Below are 6,182 nucleotides of genomic sequence, written 5' to 3'. Positions count from 1 at the left end.
ACTATGCACAGGATACAGAAGGTGTAAACGTACAGTGAAGTGGTAACTTGCATATTAGCAACATCAAACACAGAAAGTGTCCAGATAAAAATATTTGAAAATATTTGATAATTGTTAGATGATGCTTGTCTAAATTTATGGGTGTGTGTAACAATCCGGCCGAAGTGGAGACTTTGTTTAGACATGTAGCTAAGCACCTAGCTAGCAGCTAAACAAATGAACCGGAATAATCCCAACCATCACTACTACCAATACAACATTGTCATAATGTAGCTGTAGTATGAAACTACAGGTAGCTAAAGCTAACAAACTAGGTTAAATGTTAGCTAGCTAACATTAGGCTATAACTAGCAATGCAAATGGGTCTGTATTCGAATAATATTACTACACAGATCATGCACGTAACGTTAGCCTATACCTTGGGGACTGACTATACCTTGCTTTTCCACAGTATATGTACACAGCCCACATGCACAGGATACAGAAGGTGTAAACGGTACAGTGAAGTGGTAACTTGCATATTAGCAACATCAAACACAGAAAGTGTCCAGATAAAAATATTTGATAAATATTTTGATAATTGTTAGATGATGCTTGTCTAAATTTATGGGTTGTGTAACAATCCGGCCGAAGTGGAGACTTTTGTTTAGACATGTAGCTAAGCACCTAGCTAGCTAGCTAAACAATGAACCGGAATAATCCCAACTCATACTACTACCAATACAAACATTGTCATAATGTAGCTGTAGTATGAAACTACAGGTAGCTAAAGCTAACAAACTAGGTTAAATGTTAGCTAGCTAACATTAGGCTATAACTAGCAATGCAAATGGGTTTCTGATTCGAATAATATTACTACACAGATCATGCACGTAACGTTAGCTATACCTTGGGGACTGACTATACCTTGCTTTTCCACAGTATATGTACACAGCAAATTCTCCAGTTTTAAATCACTGAAAGAGTTAAATTTAACACTGGGCCAGTATCTATACTGGTCCACACTTTTGAGTTATGTTACACTTTGTCAGTGTTAGGGAATTAACACTTTCAGGGCTTTATTTTAACAAACCTAACACAACGGTAAATCTAAGCTCTAGTGGTAGCGCTATAGGTAGCGCTATAGGTCCAGGCATGTGTCCGAAATATATTTGCTGTTTTCACAGCTGTTATGAGTCCAATAAATGGCGGTGCCGCGAAAGGGCCTGGCTTTGATGAACAAACAAGTTGTGACGAGGGCTTGGCCACTCACTAGCCAATCAAGGCGTTCCGTGGCTTAATACTGCATGCATTTGTCTCAAGTCTTGTAGGTTATTGACGGTCTTTGCCTTGTCATCAACTCCAATTAGACTAGGGGCATCGCACTTCTCCTCAACTAAAAAATACTAGGCTCCCATAAATTGTATTGTATGTTTGGGCAGTGGTGATTTTAACATGTATATTTTGGTGGGGCAAAACCAAAAAAAAGTGGGATGCATGCCAGCAAAGTCACTACACAACACAACACTAAACAATACATTAACGCTAGCCGTAAATAGAGCCCTCAGTGTTATGCAATAACACCTCATATAGTATTTTTAACACTAGGAAGTGTATATAGTTTACACCAATGATGTTATTAACAACACCTCATATAGTATTTTTAACCATTAGACCAAGAGTTCTAATCTCTTGACAAGGTCACTCAGTGTTGGGTTAAGGACATTAACGCCCCCACTAAGCCATGCCTCTCTGATCCTTCCACTAAGGTCAGGGTTAAGGTTTGGAATAGAGACATTTAAAAAAAGAAGAAAAAAAGAGTGCCTGGCACTGGGATTGAACGCGTGACCCTTCGGAGCTCGCGGCTTACGCCAATCAGCCATCCCCATCCCCATCGAAAACGCCCTAGCAAATCCCAAGCCTACTTGATGGTAATATCGCTCACCGTTGCCCCTAGTGGCCCGTTTCGAAGGCATCTCCTGACGTCCTGGGGACCTGGACAAACATCAAATATCGCCTTGGATCTCCCCCTTCTCCCTCTCTCTATATCCTCTCTCCTACCTCTTCCTCCTCCTACCTCTCCCTCCTCCCTCCCTCCACCCCCTCCTGTCCAGAGGACCCTGTCTACCTATTAACCAGACAGTCATGTCACCCTCTCTGACTCTTCCACTAATACTGATAATGCCTTATACCTTTCCTGCAACAACCCAGACACACAGAGGCACACGCGTCCGTTGTCCGCAAAGATGTTCACATATGCACACACTTACACACACACACAGACACAGACACACACAGACACACACACAGATGACTGTCTCCACCACGCTTGCTATTCTGACCAAGTCATAAGGCATGTTCATAATGTCTGAATGTGTCTCTGCTATAGAAGGCTACAGAGCTACAGTATACAGTGGATCAGTGCAACATATGATTATTGAACTAACACTTGTGACCACAGTTCTCCAATTCAGTATAATGTATGTTGCCCAAGAGGGAATCAAACCCATAAACCACACAGTTCATAATCCAACCTCCAACCAACTGAGACATCAAAACCATATGGAACCATTAGCTAACATTATATTACATGCTGTCACTGTGAGAGCAGAGGCTGACTATGCAGCTCTGAACGCTCCCATTGTCCGAGAGAGAGAGAGAGAGAGAGAGAGAGAGAGAGAGAGAGAGAGAGAGCCTACTTGATTGTGTAAATCGGCTCACCGTTGCCGTTCTGCTAGTGGCCCGTTCGAAGGCATCTCCTGACGTCCTGGGGACCTGGACAAACATCAAATATCGCCTTGATCTCCCCCTTCTCCCTCCTCTCTATATCCTCTCTCCTACCTCTTCGTCTCCTCTACCTCTCCCTCCTCCCTCCCTCCACCCCTCCTGTCCAGAGGACCCTGGTCTACCTATTAACACAGACAGTCATGTCACCCTCTCTGACTCTTCCACTAATACTGATAATGCTCTTATACCTTTCGCTGCAACAACCCAGACACACAGAGGCACACGCGTCCGTTGTCCGCAAAGAATGTATCACATATCGACAACACTACACCAAACACAGACACAGACACACACAGACACACACACAGATGACTGTCTCACCACGCTTGCTATTCTGACCAAGTCATAAGGCATGTTCATAATGTCTGAACGTGTCTCTGCTATAGAAGGCTACAGAGCTACAGTATACAAGTGGATCAGTGCAACATAGTGATTATTGAACTAACACTTGTGACCACAGTTTCCCAATTCAGTATAATGTATGTGGCCCAAGAGGGAATCCAACCCTAAACCATAGTATCATAATCCAACCTCCAACCAACTGAGACATCAAAACTATATGGTGTGGGGGGGGGGGATGGGGGGGGGGGGGTGGGTGGGGAGGTGACGCAAGTGCGATGGTTGATGGGGGCGTGGGGGTGTGGGGGGGGGTGTGGTTGGTGGGATGGGATATGGGCGGGGTGATTGGCGGGGGGATGATGGTTTCAATGCGGGGGGGCTCCATGGCCCGTCTGCCGTTCTAGAGGGTGATCTCGGGTGGGATGGACACAGAGACAAGGACAGGGCGGGGGGGGTGGGGGGTGGGGGGGGTTGGAGGGGGGGAGGTGGGTATGGTATGATGGGGGCGGCATGGTGGTGGGTATGTGGGGGGGGGGGGGGGGGGAGGGGGGGTGATGTTGGGGTTGGGGGGGGCAGGGGGGGCGGATGTGGAATGGGGGTGGGGATGTTCCGTACCGCGCGCAGTGTCGGAATCCTTCATAAAGGAGGCGTGAATGTGTCTAAGAAGGTCTAGGAGTGGTCTAATGAAGGTAGAGAGGGTGGTCAGTGGATAAGGTGTCCGAGGGGGGGAGGGGGTTGGTGGGGATGGGGTGGTGTGGGTGTGGGTAGGGGTGGGGTGTGGAGAGTCAGATAGTGTCTGGGAATAGTGTTAGGGGATGGAGGGTCAGGGATTATGGGTGTGTAGGGGATGACACATTATGGTCTCGTGGGGAGTAGGGTAGAATGGGCGTATGATGTAGTGTCTAGGCGGGAGTGGGGGTGGATAAGTGCTAGGGCGATTGAGGGCTAGGGGCTGATTTGCTATTCGACAGTGTGTTTTCCTCCTGGTGGTGTGTGTGTGTGTGGTGTGTGGGTGTGTGGTGGTGGTGTGTGTGTGTGTGTGTGTGTGTGGTGTGGTTGATGAGGGCGTACAGGTCAAGTTTGAACTACCTACTAATTCGAGGGTTTTTTCTTTTTTTTAGCTATTTCTACATTGTAGAGATAATAGTGAGAGACATCAAAAACTATGAAATTAACCACATGGATCAACGTAGTCACCAAAAAAGTATTATTTATATTCTTCAAGCAGCCATCCTTGCCTTTATGAACTTGTAACACTCTGGCATTTCTCAACCAGTTTTTTATAAGGGAATGCTTTTCCAACATCTTGAGAACGGGTTCCCACATATGCAGAGCACTTGTTTGGCTGCTTTTCTTTATCTGCAGTCCAACTCATCCCAAACCATCTCAATTGGATGAAGGTCGAGGGGATTGTAGAGGCGGTAGGTCATCTGATGCAGCAACTCGCCAGTCACTTGCTCTTTCTTGTCAATGAGTCCATGTAAAACGCCTGGAGGTTCCTGTTTTATAAACTATAATTGATCGCGACTAAGCGCAAACCAGATGGGATGGCGTATCGCTGCAGGAATCTGTGGTAGCCATGCTGGTTAAGTGTGCCTTGAAATAAATCACAGACAGCATCACCAGCAAAGTACCCCCCAACCTCCTCCGTCCATGCTTGCGCCGGGGGAACTGACACGACTGGGAGGAGGTCTCATTCGCTGGTTCAGCTTACGTGCTGTGCGTTTTGGGTTGGTATCAATGTTGTCGTCAACAAACGATCAGGGTTCTATAGAGATTATCAAACTCATGACATTAGTAATGGAAATGGAACACACAGACTGTTGTGTGGTTTGAGTATTGAAAATACTCAGAGTACAGTTATAATGACAGGTATAGGAGGTAGTTCTGCCGCCAAGTTCTGCAAAATCTGCGAAGCTCCTGTAGGAAGTGGTCATATGCAGGCCCTTCCCAGGTCGTCCTTGGTCTGAGGTTTCCTGGACACATTGTTAATAAGATCTAACTCCCGGTGAGAGGGGGGGGAGGGTTATATGGGGGGTGGGGGTGTTGGGGATGGGATGAGGGGGGGAACCATTAGCTAACATCATATTACAATGCTGTCACTGTAGAGCAGAGGCTGACTATGCAGCTCTGAACGCGTCCATTGTCCGAGAGGAGAGAGAGAGAAGGAGACAAGCACCAGAGCACAGCAACACGAGAGAGAGAGAGGATGAGAGAGAGAGAGAGAGAGAGCAGGAGGGACAGTCTATATGTTGTGCTGCAAACTATAATTGAAACATGCGCCATAAATGTGGCCATTTGGGTCGCTCAAGCCGCTCTGACGGGACTCGGCTCAGAGTTGCTAATGGTTACTAGCGGTCACTGAGTTGAGGGCTGGGAGGGTTTGGGTCAGAGTGGATCGAAGTGCCCCCCCCCAGAAGTGTGTCTAGTAGTTATGACTATGGTTAAGGTAGGATTTGGGGAGGCGTAAGGCTGATCCTAGATCTGTGTTTTAAAAATGTCCAAAGACTCCAGCCACCCATGCCATATTACTTCACATTCTTCACACCAAGCCACATACTTCACATCTCTTTTTAGTAATTGACACTGACCATTTTTTATCCCGACAATGATTTATTATTAAAATGAAATATTATAATATACAGTACCAGGATGGGGGTTTTGGACACAGCTCATTCATGGTTTTTTATTGATTTTTTCAGATTTGGGGAGGGTAAGCTGATCCTAGATCTGTGTTTAAAAATGTCCAAAGACCGCACAGCAAGCGGTACCAGTGCACCAAGTCTGGATCCAACAGGGCCCTGAAGCTTCTACCCAAGCCATAAGACTGCTAAATAGCTAATCAAATGGCTACCCGGACTATCTCTGCTTGACCTTTTTGCACTAACTTTTTTGCACTGACTCTATACACACACACTGGACACTACCCACACACTCACACATACTTACACTGACATCACAGCACACACATACACACAACATACACACGCACACATACATAAAATCACCCCACACACTTTCACACACCACACTTTCACCTTTCACACAACACACACACCACACACACCAGCACATGT

The sequence above is a fragment of the Salvelinus sp. IW2-2015 genome, linkage group LG24, assembly GCF_002910315.2.
Source record: "Salvelinus sp. IW2-2015 linkage group LG24, ASM291031v2, whole genome shotgun sequence".
Taxonomy (NCBI): domain Eukaryota; kingdom Metazoa; phylum Chordata; class Actinopteri; order Salmoniformes; family Salmonidae; genus Salvelinus; species Salvelinus sp. IW2-2015.
Note: the sequence above shows the minus strand (reverse complement) of the source record.